The 18,387-nt window shown below is 42.9% G+C and overlaps 1 protein-coding gene across 11 annotated transcripts in view; it reads left to right on the top strand.

Moving 5' to 3' along the window:
• The first annotated feature begins 1,013 nt into the window (after window positions 1-1,013).
• PCGF3 (polycomb group ring finger 3) overlaps window positions 1,014-18,387 on the top strand; it is a 110,802-nt gene continuing 93,428 nt past the window's right edge. For 7 of the 11 annotated variants that reach the window (XM_043546307.1, XM_043546304.1, XM_043546305.1 and 4 more), the window contains exon 1: window positions 3,251-3,369. The gene's annotated coding sequence lies outside the window, so the exon portion shown is untranslated. Of the gene's footprint in view, window positions 1,057-3,189; window positions 3,370-18,387 lie in introns of those variants that run through there. The other 4 variants (XM_043546306.1, XM_043546301.1, XM_043546308.1 and 1 more) reach the window with 3 other exon arrangements.

The following is an 18,387-nucleotide window of genomic DNA, read 5'->3' as shown; positions in this document are numbered from 1 at the left end:
TTTGCACTGGTAATTTTAATTCCGGAAAGTCTTAATTTTGGAGTACTTGTCTTTGCAATCTTAATGTTCTTTTACGTGGTTTTTGTGTATGTATGTGTCCCCCCCACCCCAAATGTGATCATGGAATAGTTCTAATGGGAAATGGTATTATATTGCAGAAACAATCTGTGGAGAAGAGAATTTGGCTGTTGTGTTAATATTGTATTAGAACTGCATTTAATAAATTTATATTTCAAGAAAACAAGCCTAATTTTTGATGGTGTGTTATTAGCATTTTTGTGAGGGATTGGATGCCTCAGGGCACTACTAATGAGCTACAGAGCCTTTCATCTATAGGTCACCAGTTTGACCCCAGTCCAGCTCAGTAGAGTTTATAATTTTCCGTCGAAGGGATGATGATTAGTATCCCCTATTTGGGATGAGTTTGGTCCTCAGTTACAGATCCCACATCACAAACTCACCATGATGCTTGCATGAATTGACAGACTTGATAGAGAGACAAGGTGGATGAGGAAGAGACACGCTCTTGAGCTACACAGAGCTCTTCTTCAGATCTGAAAGACCTGATAGAATGTAATAACTGCATGGAGTTTGAACTACCCCCTCCTTTTACTCCTAGAGGAAGCTCCTCCCCCAGATCAGTATTCACACAGAATATCAGGGTTGGAAGGGACCTCAGGAGGTCATCTAGTCCAACCCCCTTCTCAAAGCAGGACCAATCCCCAATTTTTGGCCCAGATCTCTAAATGGCCCCCTCAAGGATTGAATTCACAACCCTGGGTTTAGCAAAGTGCTCAAACCACTGAGCTATCCTTCTTCTTATTGCCTTTTGCTCTAATGGCAATGCAGGAAGCTTGTCCACTAAGTGCAGAGGACTTCAGGTACGCTTGTGAAGTCAATGCTTTTCACCAGCACTAAATCCACCTACTTTCATAAACTGCAGTGTATGGTCTATCCGCAAATTAGCTCATTAGGTAATTTGCATATAATTCAGTTTTGCCAGCTCTTGTGAGCCTCTCATTAACTGGTGTATTTCTTAAACCTCAGCTCATGGAGGTATATGATTGAATGTCTCAGCTTTCTTCTTTTTCTTTTTTTATTTAAAAAGTTAGGTTTCTAGCCCTCAAAGTTGTAGGAAAAAAACCTTAAAAAGATGTGTAACCTGAGCCTCAAACTGGAAAGCAAGTAAATAGCACCCCAAAATTGTCTTTAAATGGTCAGGATTTTTAAGTGAATTGAGTGTTTTGGCAGTGCTGTGTGGGGGTTTCAGTAGATGTTTTTCTGGTGCCTTTAGCAGTGTGTAGGGGATTGGTGCTGTGTGTTTTGGAGTGGGCACCAGCAGATATTTCTGGAGCCTTTTGCTTGTGGTGGTGTTCATGCATGCCTGGGTGTTATGGTGAGCTGGCAGTAGGGGGTGTTTAGCAGTCTGTGATGAGATTGTTGGGGTGTGTTGGTGGGTTGTCAAGGAGTCTTTAGTGCTAGGGTGGAGGGTTGGGGGTGTCTGACTGTTTCATATGGGGGGTGTGTGTCTAAGTGGTTTGTCACAGAGCTTTTTGTATTGCATTGAGGGTGTTGGTGAGAGTTCGGGGGTATCTGGCTGTGTGTGTGTGTGGGGCTGGGGGGAGTCTGGCCTGGTGGGATGCGGGTGTGCAGCCCTGTGTGAGGGCGTGCGTGGGGGAGCGGTTATCCTAGAGCTAGTGGAGGTTTGGGGGTTGTCTGGCAGTGGGGATTGGGGTGTCCAACCTTGTGTGAGGGGGTGTTTGTATGTGGGGGGAGGGGTTGTCCTAGAGCCTTTAGTGGAGGGTTGGGGGGGGGGTTGGCAGTGGGGATGGGGGTGTCCAGCCCTGTGTGATGTGTGTGTGGGAAGGGGTTTAGTGGAGAGTTGGGGAGGGGGTGTCTGGCAGTAGGGATCAGGGTGTCCAGCCCTGTGTGATGAGGGTGTGTATGTGGGGGAAAGGGGTTTAGTGGAGAATTGGGGGGTGTCTGACAGTAGGGATCAGGGTGTCCAGCCCTGTGTGATGCGGGTGTGTGTGTGTGGGGGGGAAAGGGGTTTAGTGGAGAGTTGGGGGAGGGGTCTGGCAGTGAGGATGAGGGTGTGTGTGTGTGGGGGAAAGGGGTTTAGTGGAGAGTTGGGGGAGGGGTCTGGCAGTGAGGATGAGGCTGTGTGTGTGGGGGAAAAGGGGTTTAGTGGAGAGTTGGGGGAGGGGTCTGGCAGTGAGGATGAGGCTGTGTGTGTGTGGGGGGAAAGGGGTTTAGTGGAGAGTTGGGGGAGGGGTCTGGCAGTGAGGATGGGGGTGTCCAGCCCTGTGTGATGTGTGTGTGGGAAGGGGTTTAGTGGAGAGTTGGGGAGGGGGTGTCTGGCAGTAGGGATCAGGGTGTCCAGCCCTGTGTGATGAGGGTGTGTATGTGGGGGAAAGGGGTTTAGTGGAGAATTGGGGGGTGTCTGACAGTAGGGATCAGGGTGTCCAGCCCTGTGTGATGCGGGTGTGTGTGTGTGGGGGGGAAAGGGGTTTAGTGGAGAGTTGGGGGAGGGGTCTGGCAGTGAGGATGAGGGTGTGTGTGTGTGGGGGAAAGGGGTTTAGTGGAGAGTTGGGGGAGGGGTCTGGCAGTGAGGATGAGGCTGTGTGTGTGGGGGAAAAGGGGTTTAGTGGAGAGTTGGGGGAGGGGTCTGGCAGTGAGGATGAGGCTGTGTGTGTGTGGGGGGAAAGGGGTTTAGTGGAGAGTTGGGGGAGGGGTCTGGCAGTGAGGATGGGGGTGTCCAGCCCTGTGTGATGAAGGTGGGTGTGGGGGAAGGGGTTTAGTGGAGATGGGGGGTGTCCAGTTCTGTGTGATGGGGTGTGTGTGTGGGTGGGGGTTAGTGGAGGGTTGGGGGTGTCTAGCGGGAGGGGGGGCGCAGGCTGTTGCTAGGTGCTTCTGAAGCCCGCACCCCCTGTCGGTGGGCGGGGCGTTCCCAGCCCCCCCGCACTAGTGGAGGCACGGGGCAGGTTCCCATGGGGATTCCCTGCGGGGGGAGGGGGGAGGTAGGGCTCCCCGCAGGGAGGAGGGGGCACACGGCTGCTCTAATGCTCCCCGCGCGCGCACGTCACCTCCCCTCCCTCGCGCAGGGCTGAGAGCCGACCCCCCGCGGTCGGCGACACGAGCGCAGCCCCCTTCCCTCCGCGCGTGTGGGAGGCGGGCGCGGGCAGTGCGCATGCTCCCGGTGCGCGGCGCCCCCGCTCGGCCGCGCTCGGCGCCGCTCGGCTATTTCCGCCTCTTTGTTTTAAACTCCGGCCGGAATTTTTTCCTTCTTTTGGGGGGAGAGTCGGAGGGAGTGGAGGCCCCCCCCGCGGGCGGACACGGCGCCCCGCCGCCCGGCCCCCGCGCCGCCAGGTCAGTGCCGGGCCCCCTTCCCCCCGCGGCGGCCCCGCGGGGCTGCCCCCGCTCCGGCGGGCCGCGCCATGGCAAGCTGCCGAGGAGCAGCCCCGAGACCCCCGGCGCGAGGCGGGGGAGGGTCCGGCGCCCGCTCCCCCGGGAGTCGCCGCCGCCGTCGCCTCCCCCGTCTCCCCCAGCCTTTCCCCGGGGAGTGGGCGCCGGGAGGGGAGCAGGGCCGGCCCCTCCGTCCCCCTAGCCTGGGGAGGGGGCGCTTTAACTTTCTGCGTCGGCGGCAACAGCGGGGTTTGTCAAGGACGTCTGCACCCCTCCCCCCCGGCTGTGTCTGTCTGTTTGTCCGCTTCTCTGTCCCCCCCGTGTGTGTCCATTCGTCCGTCCCCGCTGTGCCTGTCTGTCCGTCCCCTCCTCTGTCTGTCTGTCCGCTTCTAGCAGCCCGCCCCCGTCTGTCCCCCCCCCCCCCCGGGCTGCGCTGTGGGTGTCTGTCTGTGTTTCTGTCCGCTCGCCCCCCCCCCCCCCCCGCTGTCTGTCCGTCCGTCCGTCCCTCTCCCGGCTTTGTATGGCAAGGGCTCTCCTCTCTGCAGCCCCCTTCTCCCAGGGTGCAGAGCCGCCTGGCATGTGGGGGAGCCCGCTCGGCCTGCCCTGGTAGTGCCTGGCCCCAGCTCCGTGTGTCCCACAAGCTTGGCACAGACGCCCCTGCTGTGCAGTATCTCAGGTGTGTCTGGGTCTGGTGTGGGGTGGGGGCTGGCGGAGTCTCCTTCTGAACCCCCCCCCCCCAATCAGGGGTTGGTTTACGTTGCTAAGAAACCCCCCATCTTTTGAAAAATGTCTGTTCCTGCGTCCATCGAGAGAAGTAGGGTTAAACTGCGTGAGAAGTGACCTGAGCTGTGGATAGCTATGGCTCTTAGTGGCATGAGGTGTGTGTAGGAATCTGGAATAGCTTATAGGTTTTTAGGCTTGTGAAAAGCATCACCCGAAGGTGGTACCAATTGGTAAAATAATGGATCGTTTTTTTTGCCAAAATTTTCTCATGGCCCTGATGTTACACAGTGAAGTTTGGTTGTTTTCAGCTGTGATGTTGTGTCTTCTCAGCAAGGTGCAATTTAATAGTAGCACTGCAGTGTCTTTTAAGTCCACAAGTGATTAGGGTCACCTCAAACTGGCCTGTGAAGAAATGTAGTGTATCGTGAACTTGATGCTATAGTGGTTAAAGGTCTTGGTACTTGCACCATATTACTATTTGAATGCCCTTTTACTAGTGCAAGTGGAACTCACTCTGAAAAAATTAAATACTTCTAATTTAACATAACTTTAATCCAGAGTTAGTGTAACTGTTTTTCTACACTCAGGGCCCTGGTTATCAATGTATCAAATCCAGTCTTTATAGATTTTGCTTAATTATCACATTGTGCTCTGGACTTTTCCTTTTGAAAACTTTTAACTTTGTTGTTCTCCAGGTTTATTACTGTTAAACTGTCCTACTTGTTGTTAGAAAAACAAATATCCTTTTAGAAAAACGCTTCACATCTATAGGCATGTAAACCTCAAGATGTAATGTATACTACAACTTGTAAATCAGATGTGTAACTTACATTGTTTTACACTGTAAAACAATCTAAAGTTCAGATTATTAATTGGAATTCCGTGTACTTCGAGGACTTAAATACAACTTTTCTTAGTGCTAAGTGTTGTATGTTCCATATTGACCAGTATTGGGTCTTTTAACAATGAGAACTTCTCATTCCCTCAGTGACTGATTTAAATAAAAAGCTGTTTTAGCTAGTGATGTGCCTTGTAAAGGTTTGTTTGTAATTCATAAGACTTATTTGATAGGTTAGAAGTTTCCTTTCTAGTAATGGATGACTTTTATGCTTCATAGAAAGGCCTTGTTTAAATTTCTTAGTTGCCCACTAAAACATATTAATTAAAAGCGTATGTAAGGGAATACATTCTGTGTGGAACTGGAAGAAGTCAGTGATCATTTACTTCAGTAGGGTGGGGGACACCAATCTTTTTAAAGAGTGCCCTTCAGAAGCTACAGCAGAAAAGTTAATTGATTTAAATTTGGGTGCTGGTATAAAGATTGCATTTTTTTTTCAAAGCCCTTATCAGACCAAAAATCTGTCATATTTTTTATTCATATGGACTGATCTAGCCAAATCTTATCATGTGAGTCTTGAAGTTGATTGAGATTTGATAGCAATGCTAGCACAGTATAAATGCCTATCTAGATAAAACTAAACACCATTGTATGAAGGTTTTTTACTACTAGATAAACTCTGAACCAGAACCTCAAGGTACAGTACTATAATCATTAGTTCTGATCAACTTAATCCTGCATTTTCGTAGACTCATCCGACTAAGGCTATGTCTACACTACTGCGGTAAGTCGACCTACGTTATGCAACTCCATCTATGTGAATAACATATCTGGAGTCGACGTACCTTAGGTTGAGTTACCGGGGGGTCTGCGGGAGAAAATCTCCCATCGATTTACCTTACTCTGCTCTCCAGTCCACCACTGTAGTCCACCCCCGATGAGAAATCTGCAGTTGATTTGGTGGGTCTTTACTAGACCCGCTAAATCGACCGCTGGTGGATTGATCTCAAAGCATCGATCCCCGCTGTTGTGTAGACCTGCCCAAACTGTGTCCACTAGATGTGAAACAGACTTATATTGTAAACAGGTAACCTTACTAAATATTACTTCTCCACTAACATACTTGAGTATTACATTTCTGCTTTAATGGACTTCAATATTGTGTTCCCAAATGGCTCCTTAAACTAGGTGGTCTTTAGTTAACTGGAAAAAATGGACAAAATTGGTGGTTACTAAGAGCTGAAAAACTAGAATCTTTTTGAAAATTGGACTCTACAGTAAACCACCCATGGAATACATTAAAATAAATCTTTGCATGGAAACTCCAACTGGCTTATTGATGTTAGGAAGAAGTCACCTGTTGAATTGATGTGAACCTGTGTTTTGAAAACCATTCAAGTCTGTAATCATCTGCTTCCCATCAACTGCGTCTTTGAAGCTGTAATATCTTAAAAACATGAAGTGGAGCAAGATGTCTTGCAGGAATTTGAGCACCAGCATTTTCTGGTGTTCTTTCATATTGGGCAGGGGGCCCAGTTGGTACATAGTTTGAAACAGAAATACTTAGAAGCATTTATTAATAATTTGGAGCACATTGTGCTTGGTGATATACGACTAACTTTAGATCTTCCACCTCCGGATGCTCTTGAATGTTTACTACTTTTTGACATCACTACAAAAATGGTTGAATGTCATCTAGGGCTATGCAGTAGTGTTGGTATAAGTACACTGTCAATTTTGTCTTGTGCTAGTGTGCTCTAGCTTGGCTGTCCTTCAGTCTGATCAAAATAAGTTCAGATCTGGGCACATGCTGTCAATGTCCAGAATCTGCTAGTTATGTGTTGCATTTTTATTAACAAAAGTTCTGTCTAAACTAAATTCATAGTAAAACTAAAGGCAAATGTTAAGCAATTAAATAAGGGTCAGGCTGATTGGCTTAAAGACTCTCTATTTGCTGCGTTCATGTAGACTAGAGACGATAAAAGAAAGTTGCTTTGCATCAAAAGCAATCCCACCTGTTGTGAAATGCCACTGGCTTTTTGTTAGAGATGATGCCACTAGTCTGGTAGAAGAGATCCATACACTACACTCTTGTACTGCAGTGAAACAGTACAAATTTTCAGCAGTTTAGGAACATTGCCATACTTAGATTCTCTCAAGAAAATATAATTCATATATTTCCTAATTAATATTCTACCTGTGTGTGTCAAGTTCACAGCATATATAGTAACAAGGGGGAAAACAAACTGGAGAAAAGTTTAACAAAACCCCTCATCTCAGAGGTTTAGAATTCTTCCAGGTATGTTACAGGGCTAAGTTTGTGGGGAGGAGGGAGTGGAACAGAAGCAAACAATGGCTTGATAATTCAGACACTTTTTTTACTCTTAGAAAGGCTGTTGTTTGGTTGAGAGTGAGAGTTCTCTAACCTTTCTGAAGCAACTACAGAGACAGAACTATGTACTGTGCAAAATAGTGAAAATTCTCTTCAGAGGAAAATCAGAAAATTGTCAGTTCCTGAATTGACTTGTCAGCCGTTGCCAGACAAAATAGGTTACTGTATTTGCTTATTGAAAAAGGCCACCTCCTACTATAACCAAATCAGTTGTTGTGTTGCTGTGTATACCTGAACTAGTGCTAATGGTGCTTTTCCCCAGAGGTGCTTCTGATCAGGAGCTGTGCTTATGTATGCAAACTCTGGAAATGTATCTACCTATGTATGTACTGCAATTAACTTGATTCATGAAAAATGTTAAATCATATGGTAAGAGCCCATGTACTGTCAGTACAGTGCATTTGCATTGTTTTGATGAGGGTATGAAGCATTTGACAATGGAATGCAGCCTTCCCATTTGTTTTCTGAGAGTTTTATTAATGAAGATATTCTCAAATACATAATTTTTAAACATTTATAGAAGATTAATTTGAAAAGTGGATTTGCTGCAAGAGAATAGTTTACTTTAAGGAAACCCCAAGTAGCAGTTCCACATCTTTGTACTTTTCATCATTATAGTCTGTGTGTGTTTTAAAGCCCTCTCAACTGAAAGTTCCTTCCATATTTCTTTCAACTACCTCAAAATCATTATTTTTCATCTCGCTCTAGAGTGACAGGAAGTGAATTTATGATATCCCCATGGACATGCATTTGAGCTGCTTTTGACAGATAACTTTATGATCCTTTCATATTCTAACCTTGTGACTGACAGTAACTTAAAATGTCCCAAAGTTTTAAGGTTAAAACTTGTAATTCAGTGGCAATAACTTCCATTTGTATCAGATGAACTTGGGGATAATTGTCTACACTTCACTAATAACATAGCTTTGTCTTGGCTTCTGTTAAGATGGGAAACATTTATTCCTTAATACACACCTGATGCTGATATGCAGTAGCTGATTAATTATGAAAGCAAGTTTTTTCAGCTAGCTAAAAGTGAATATCATTGAATTGCTGGCTTGCAAATGATTATCTTGTCGACAAACCTCTCAATTTAACCTACACATGAATAATTTTTCACCCTTATTCTTATATCCAGATATTCAATATGTGACACTTCTTCTGTATCTTCAATAGAACATATATCCATTGTGGTGGTAGTGGATGTATTATAAATCTTAGGTGAATTATGACTGTAATTCAAAATGAAAAAAGACCTAGCCCAATAGACTCTGAGAGATTCTCTAACAGCGTGCACTCAAAAACATAATCTACCCATGTACAAATATAAACCTCAGCCTATTTAGAACAATATGTAAACCCAGCCGGCGTCCCCAGATTGCACAGCTTTCGTATGAAATGTCATTCTTGTACAACGCTGTTTTCATTTTGTCAGCTGAAGGAACAACTTGAAGTTAGTTAGTTCTCTTGTACTTTCAAGTATTTTATTTAGAAAGCTATGGTTCACTTCTGCTGATAGTGTTTTCTAATATGTGGGAGTCATTTATTGGTTTAAGTACATAGATTGTCATAATTGAAGCTATTAGTAAATTGATTACTAAGTTGAAGTGCATTGTATTGCCAAAATAATTCTATATGTGTTAACGTATTAGACAAGGCATTTTTTGTGGTGTAATCTGTGTGGATTTGATTTAAATCAAATTGATTTAAATCACTAGTCAGGAAGACTCGATTTAGTCATAGATTTCTACATAAAAGTGCATGCTTGTTGGTTGTTATAACCTTAAAACATATTCTTCACAACTCAGAGATAGATGTAGGTTTCATTTTTAGAAGGTACACACTATATATTTTTAAAGTGATTTATTTTGAAAACTTTTCAGATTAGTTTTACAGCTATATCAGAAAATGAATGATTGTTTGGTTATATCATTTACCAAGGGTAATTGAAGCAGATATTTATGAAGTAATTGGGAGGTGAACTGTCTCCAATTCATTAATATTTGGAGGATTTTCTTGCCGTGCTGTATTAGGACGAGAACGTCACCAGGCAGACATTTAAATTGTTTTAGTTAACTAAAACAACAATGTTATGTATTCTGGATTTTTTTCTTCCAACAGCAAACGTATAATTTTTTTAACAAAACAAGCATATGAATTTTTGAATTTAGTTAAACATTCAAGTTTTTTAAAATCAGGTTTGTTTGTGTTTAAAATTGATTTTAACTAAAATAGTTAAATGAAATATTAAAAAAAAATTAAATTGACTATATCGGCCAGGTCAACATGAGAAACTTAAAATATTGGCTCCTGCAGCTAACTCAGTTGTCTTCACCTTCATTTTCCTGTTTGTTCATAATCTGGAAAAGAAAAACAAGCTTTCCTGCTTTTTCAGGTCCCAAACAATTTCTCAATTTGGAATGAATTAGTCCAAAGGAAGAAAATGTTCTTTCTACGTCGGTGGAAGAAGCTACTGTTGTTAAAAGTGAGTTTATCACTTCAGTAGTCTCTGAATCCAAGTGCTTAAGTGACTTCCACCAGTTCACTGGTGTGACTTTCTTTAAAACATCATCAGCAAACATATATTTCTTGAACGGTTCACCCTTAGCTCTGAAGTTTATTATAGTTGGCATTAATGAAGGGATGATTGCTGGATGTCCATGTCCTAGCCAACTCCTCTTCAGCAGTTAAGGTTTGACCCTGGTACCAAGTACTGAGAATATTTGCAAGAAAATGAGCTGGAGATAGTGCTTGTCCCATTCGTTTTTTTTAATGCTTGTAATTTAACTCTGTCATTGTATATTTCTCTTTTTAAGATCTCACTCAGTTCCTTTCAAATTTCAACAGTGTCAGCAATAAAACAGCTATTTCTGTGCTTTTTGTTCAAGGCTACAGAAATAGGCTTCAGGGTACTCAGCATGTGTTCTACATTTCTCTTAAGCCCAATGTTGAGATCTTTGGCTATGACAGTGCCATCTATTTTTTCACGATTTTGTTCACAAACTGTCATGAGATTAGGCCAGTTCTTGATATAGTGCTCAAAATTGTCCACTACTGAGTTCATCGCACGTCTTGTGGGAGAGTTGGCTTGGTTCCTCCCACTTTTTTCAGAGCAGCTGCTGCAAAGTGGTTGTTACGGGAAGTACTTTACAGTTTCAACAACATTAGCCTTTATTTCTGGAACACTGAAGTCTTTGGCTAGGAGGTGCATCAAATGAGCACTGCGACCATATATTATTAGCTTGGGACTCTCTTCACTCTCTCCTAAATAATTTCTTCTCTGATACATTTGCAGCATTGTCTGTGACCAAGCGGCGTACTAGACATTTGAATTTTTTTTCAGTTTGTTATAGCTTTTACTGCTACTTCTTGTAAATATTCTGCTGTATGTGCATTTCCTGATGTATCAGTTGTTTCTGTAAGGAAGACATTCCCTTCTTCTGTTGTCACACAAGCACATACAACAGGATCATTGTGGACATTGCTCCACCCATCAAGACTCAGGTTAACAATTTCACCCTCTAGACCTTTTGCACACTGCTCAGTTTCTCTTTCATACACTTTATCCAGCAATTTGCCTGCAATATCTGCTCTGTTGGGTGGACTGTATCCTGGTCTTAATGACTGAACCATGTTAATGAAGTGTGGGTTCTCAATCATACAAAAAGGAGAGTTTATTGCATAAACAAACCGGGCAATTTTTTCATCAATTAACTCTTTTTGTAATCTGCTGGGTTCTTATCACAAACTTATCTATGGTTGTTTTTGGATGATGGAGTTTTTTTCCCCTCTTTGCTACAGGTGTTATATTGTGGCTATGTGACATACATGATGTGACTGAAACACTATCGTTGTCAGATAGCTCTGAAACTATAGAAAATGATGGTGATCTTGAAGGTGGATAGTCTTCAGAATCCTGTATGTTGAGGATCGATTCTCCTAAACAAAATAAGTCAATGCAGTTATTTAATTATTATTACCATACTGCTCATTTAGTATTACTTATTGCATTCACTAACACTCAGTACTACTTCAAAGGTGAAATTGTGCAAGGAAGATCTGCCTATTTCAGCTGTTTTTTTTTTTTTTTTTATCACAACTGCATCTAAAATTGATAGTACCATAGAGTAACAACTATATTTTTTTGCTCAAACATTCAAGAATAGTCCAGAGGGAAGACAGGCAGTCCTTAAGAAAGAAGTATGAAATAAAAAAAAGTTTACAAACCTGAAGATTCTGCATGTTCAGACCTGTTCCTTTCATCATCTTCAACGCAGCTTCCTCTTGAGAAGGAACACTTCTCATGAATTGGAATTAATTTGCAAATTGGATACAATTAACTTAGGCTTGAATAGAGACTGGGAATGGTTGAGTTATTATAAAAAGTAACCTATTTCCCCTTGTTTATTCCTCCCCCCCCACCCCCCCAACTGTTCCTCAGACGTTCTTGTTAAACCCTGGGTTTGTGCTGGAAGTGGCCCACCTTGATTATCATACACATTGTGAGGAGAGTGATCACTTTAGATAAGCTATTACCAGCAGGAGAGTGGGGTGGGGGGAGAGAAAACCTTTTGTAGTGATAGGTTTCAGAGTAACAGCCGTGTTAGTCTGTATTCGCAAAAAGAAAAGGAGTACTTGTGGCACCTTAGAGACTAACCAATTTATTTGAGCATAAGCTTTCGTGAGCTACAGCTCACTTCATCGGATGCATACTGTGGAAAATACAGAAGATGTTTTTATACACACAAACCATGAAAAAATGGGTGTTTATCACTACAAAAGGTTTTCTCTCCCCCCACCCCACTCTCGTGCTGGTAATAGCTTATCTAAAGTGATCACTCTCCTTACAATGTGTATGATAATCAAGGTATGTGTATGATAATCCTCCTGAAGGTTGAGACAGCAGACTGGACTTCTACATAGAGTGCTTTCGCCGACGTGCACAGGCTGAAATTGTGGAAAAGCAGCATCACTTGCCCCACAACCTCAGCCGTGCAGAACACAATGCCATCCACAGCCTCAGAAACAACTCTGACATCATAATCAAAAAGGCTGACAAAGGAGGTGCTGTTGTCATCCTGAATAGGTCAGAATATGAACAAGAGGCTGCTCGGCAGCTCTTCAACACCACTTTCTACAAGCCATTACCCTCTGATCCCACTGAGAGTTACCAAAAGAAACTACAGCATTTGCTCAAGAAACTCCCTGAAAAAGCACAAGATCAAATCTGCACAGACACACCCCTGGAACCCCGACCTGGGATATTCTATCTACTACCCAAGATCCATAAACCTGGAAATCCTGGGCGCCCTATCATCTCAGGCATTGGCACCCTGATAGCAGGATTGTCTGGCTATGTAGACTCCCTCCTCAGGCCCTACGCTACCAGCACTCCCAGCTACCTTCGAGACACCACTGACTTCCTGAGGAAACTACAATCCATCGGTGATCTTCCTGATAACACCATCCTGGCCACTATGGATGTAGAAGCCCTCTACACCAACATTCCACACAAAGATGGACTACAAGCCGTCAAGAACACTATCCCCGATAATGTCACGGCTAACCTAGTGGCTGAACTTTGTGACTTTGTCCTTACCCATAACTATTTTACATTTGGGGACAATGTATACCTTCAGATCAGCGGCACTGCTATGGGTACCCGCATGGCCCCACAGTATGCCAACATTTTTATGGCTGACTTAGAACAATGCTTCCTCAGCTCTCATCCCCTAACGTCCCTACTCGCCCTATATTGATGACATCTTCATCATCTGGACCCATGGAAAAGAAGCCCTTGAGGAATTCCACCATGATTTCAACAATTTCCGTCCCACCATCAACCTCAGCCTGGTCCAGTCCACACAAGAGATCCACTTCCTGGACACTACAGTGCTAATAAACGATGGTCACATAAACACCACCCTATACCGGAAGTCTACTGACCGCTATTCCTACCTACATGCCTCCAGCTTTCACCCTGACCACACCACACGATCCATTGTCTACAGCCAAGCTCTGCGATACAACCGCATTTGCTCCAACCCCTCAGACAGAGACAAACACCTACAAGATCTCTTTCAAGCATTCTTACAACTACAATACCCACCTGCGGAAGTGAAGAAACAGATTGATAGAGCCAGAAGAGTTCCCAGAAGTCACCTACTACAGGACAGGCCTAACAAAGAAAATAACAGAACGCCACTAGCCGTCACCTTCAGCCCCCAACTAAACCCCCTTCAACTCATTATGAAGGATCTACAACCTATCCTGAAGGATGACCCGACACTCTCACAAATCTTGGGAGACAGGCCAGTCCTTGCCTACAGACAGCCCCCCAACCTGAAGCGAATACTCACCAGCAACCACATACCACACAACAGAACCACTAACCCAGGAACCTATCCTTGCAACAAAGCCCGTTGCCAACTGTGCCCACATATCTATTCAGGGGACACCATCACAGAGCCTAATAACATCAGCCACACTATCAGAGGCTCGTTCACGTGCACATCTACCAATGTGATATATGCCATCATGTGCCAGCAATGCCCCTCTGCCATGTACATTGGTCAAACTGGACAGTCTCTACGTAAAAGAATAAATGGACACAAATCAGATGTCAAGAATTATAACATTCATAAACCAGTCGGAGAACACTTCAGTCTCTCTGGTCACTCGATTACAGACATGAAAGTTGCGATATTACAACAGAAAAACTTCAAATCCAGATTCCAGCGAGAGACTGCTGAATTGGAATTCATTTGCAAATTGGATACAATTAACTTAGGTTACCTTGCATAATGACTTAGCCACTCCCAGTCTCTACTCAAGCCTATTTCCCCTTGTTTTTTCCTACCCCCCCCATTCCTTAGACGTTCTTGTTAAACCCTGGATTTGTGCTGGAAGTGGCCCACCTTGGTTATCATGCACATTGTAAGGAGAGTGATCACTTTAGATAAGCTATTACCAGCAGGAGAGTGGGGTGGGGGGAGAGGAAAACCTTTTGTTGTGGTAAACACCCATTTTTTCATGGTTTGTGTATATAAAAACATCTTCTGTATTTTCCACAGTATGCATCCGATGAAGTGAGCTGTAGCTCATGAAAGCTTATGCTCAAATAAATTGGTTAGTCTCTAAGGTGCCACAAGTACTCCTTTTCTTTTTGCGAATACAGACTAACACAGCTGTTACTCTGAAACTTCTCATGATGTTGTTTCATTAGGGCAACCAGGCCTTGCATTCCTTTGTTGCACTGTTTGCATTTTGCACGCATGCCTGTCTTACCCACAGGTAGAGGAACTTCATTAAAATATTCCCAAACGGGGCCTCTTTTACAGCCTGCTGCCCTTATAGGTTTTTCCTTCCAGTGAGAGAATGGTATGGTAGATCTCTGATCAATGAAGGCTACACTCAGAAAGACCTGAAGACTTCTGGAATATGATGCTCAAACAGTTTCACTTTTGTTTCTACTACCTGTACCTCCCTTCTCACATTTATTTATCTCCAGACTTCTCCTTGTCCAGATCTATTTCACTCCCAACAATCTTCTATTCATTGAACTTTTTGAAACTTTGCACCTTTAGAGAGAGAGGTAAGGGGTTGACTCTGTGTACACACATTTGCAGAGGGACAATAGGATTGAGGTCTGTTATTTCTCACCTTTATTTATTTATTTACTTACATTTGTGCTGTTAAAAAGCATATTATCTCTGGAGACACAAATCCACCATTTGAGAACTGCAAAACTAAGCATCTCTGATGGTATCTTTTAGACTGAGCACTGAGTCCCATTGGGTAGATAAAAAGATTAACCTAAATAATCTATACTGAAGCCCTTGGAACCCCATAAGATTGGGTCCCTAATCCATGAACTATTGGAATTCATATACAAAACTGTTCTTAAACATTACATGAATATATTGTCTCATACTATAGAATTAGAATTTGTAATCCCTATTCCATGATGAGATAGGGTTTTTCCTCAAAAAGCATTTTATCCAAAAAAATCCAATTTAAATAAAAAAACATCCGAGTTTTTTGATTTTTTTTTTTTTTTAAATCATTGATTTTTATCCACCCTGGGTGTTATATACTAAGTTTGTGTTCTACCAGTTAACAGTGGCTATGAATAGGCTAGATTTGTGGGAGTGGGGTGGTGTAAATGATGGCATGCTTCATTCTTTCTGAATGACTTGTCCAAACCCCAGAATATCTCAGGCCATTGGAAGTGAGGCTTCCAATGATAGAGTTTAATGCCAGAAGGTGCCATTAGATCATCTAGTCTGACCTCCTGTATAGCACAGGCCATTAAATTTCACGCAGCTGCCCCTGTCTTGAGACACATAACTTGTGTTCCAGAACTTTTGATTTGAAGACATCGCTTCCCTTGATAGTTTGTGCCAATGATTAATCATGTACTCCGTTGAAAATTTGTGCCTAATTTCTAATTTGACTTTGTTTGGCTTTCACTTCTGGCCATTTGTTGGTATGCCTTTCTCTGCTAGATTAAAGACCCGTTAGTAACTGGTATTTTCTTCCTGTGAAGGTACTTCTACACTATAATCTATCTTTTTGATAAAATAAACAGATTGAGCTGTTTAAATCTCACTGTAAGGCACTTACGCTAGCTTGTGCATTTTTGTGGCTCTTTCCTGCAACCTCTCCAGCTTTTCAGCATCCTTTTAAAAATACGGACACCAGAACTGGATACAGTGTTTCATTATTGGTTTCACAAATGTTGTAAACGGAGGTAAAACCAGCTTCCTAAGCCTGCTCATTACTCCTGCTCCTGTTTAGATATTCAAAGATTACATTAGCACTTTTTGCCAAAGCATTGCACTTGGATCTTGTGATGAGTTACTTGTCCGCTGTGAACCCTGAATTGTTTCCATATGCACAGTTTTTCACAAACCCTTGCTATATAATCCTCCTTCAGGAAAAATAAATAAAGTGTGCGCCCATGCCATTTGTTAAAAGCCTACCCATCTTACAAAATACTTCCACACGTCCCAGTTGGTGGTTTGCTTTCCCCACGTGTTGTGTCCCACAGTTGGAGTAAGGCTGCCTCTGAAAGGACAACCTGGTGGTGATAAAGTTGGCAAAGTATATTTTAACTCTCAAAATCAAATCCAATAGGTGCTCTAACTTGCTGTATTGTAATGAATTGAGAATACAGGAACTCCTTGCTTAAAGTTGTCCCGGTTTAATGTTGTTTCGTTGCTGATCAATTAGGGAACACACTCGTTTAAAGTTGAGCAATGCTCCACTCTTACGTTGTTTTGGCTGCCTGCTTTCTCCACAGCAGGCAGCCTCCCTATGCCCGCCCCCCCCCCCCCCCCCCCCCCCGCAGCAGACACCGTGGATAATCTGATTGTGAAGCATTTCCCTCTTTCTCCCTCCCTTTCTCTCCCTCCGAAAGATCTATAAGTTTAGTGAACTGTCATTGTGTCTGGAATTTGTGTCACTCCTGGTTACTGATGCAACCCACCTGTATAATGTCTGGGAAGTCCTTTTCTTAACTGAAGTTGTGGATGATAGCATCGTTATGTACCCTGTCAAAAAGTTTGGATTTAACCATCATTGTACAAGAGCAGCCTAACTGAAAAATGCTTTATAATCAAACTTAGTTTTGTATTTATGTTGCTGTATGCTTATAGGGCCCACCTCACAAATCCTCATCCTTCAGGGTATAAATAGTCACTAACTGCCTGGAGTTGGGAAGAAATTTCTTCTCTGGGTGGGTTATTGCTTAATTGTCCCTTTATGAGATGATTTACAGCTTCATTGAAGCATCTTATGTTGGCCATCGTCAGACAAGGATACAGGACTGTGGCTCACTGGTCTAGACCAACATGGGAGTCTTCCTATGGCAGTACACACTATGCAGTGGTCAACTGGAAAGACTTTTAGCCAGCCAAAGTGAGTGAATTTTCATGTATCTACACTCCTGTGTGCTACTAAGGTTAGTTTACCACTTGATTTCAAGAAGACTCCTGAAGGCCAGGAAAGTTATGTTGGTGTATTTTTAAATGAAAGGCTTGCATTTTGAAGCTTTCATTGACTGAATATTGGCTATCACTGTGATATACATAAAATTTAAAAAGTAGCCTACTGGTCGTAATCCGTTATTAATGTAGTAACTTTTTAGCCACTAAATCTTAGTTGTTGCTACCTTTAAGAATAATGATTTCTATAATCTGGAATGTATTTGCTATAGGGAGCTAAAAATGTTACTCAAATCTCTTAAAGGGAGCATTTGTAAATGCTATCTCATGAATTGTTTACTTGAGACTTTTCAGAAAATTAGACTATACTTGGAGTAAATGCTGTAAGCATGTAGAGGATAATACTGTGTTACCAATATTCAAACTGGGTATTCATTTATCCCAGTAGTAGTCCCAGTAAAATCAGCAACTCTTAATGAGACACCATATTCTGTTTGGAGTTACTCTATACTTATGACCCCCAAAATGTAATGTCTGAGAGCCTTGCAGTGTGTTTATCCTCGCAACACTCTGGTGAGGTTGGGTAGTACCGTTCCCATTTCGCAAATGGAGAACTGAGGCGCATAGGTTAAGTGACTTACCCAAGATTGTTGAGGGACTTGAAGTAGGTCTCCTAAATCCTAGGCTACTGCCTTAAACGCTGCATAATTCTTCCTCTCATATCACGCAAACATAAAACCAGATTAAATTTAAAAGTGTAAATTTAAATACAGCCATAACTATGGAGCCACTATGATGCTTCCATAATATGAGCGAATTTGAACTGAATACATTACAGTGACCAAAAAGGCATCATGCAAATATATTTATACTCTTTAAAGTGTGGATATGCAATCTTTTTAAAGTGGTTAAGAGGAAAGTTTCAGAGTAACAGCTGTGTTAGTCTGTATTCGCAAAAAGAAAAGGAGTACTTGTGGCACCTTAGAGACTAACCAGTTTATTTGAGCACAAGCTTTCTGATGCATCCGATGAAGTGAGCTGTAGCTCACGAAAGCTTATGCTCAAATAAATTGGTTAATCTC

This window comes from Chelonia mydas, chromosome 5, assembly GCF_015237465.2.
Source record: "Chelonia mydas isolate rCheMyd1 chromosome 5, rCheMyd1.pri.v2, whole genome shotgun sequence".
NCBI lineage: Eukaryota > Metazoa > Chordata > Testudines > Cheloniidae > Chelonia > Chelonia mydas.
This window is presented reverse-complemented; position numbering and strand designations above follow the sequence as displayed.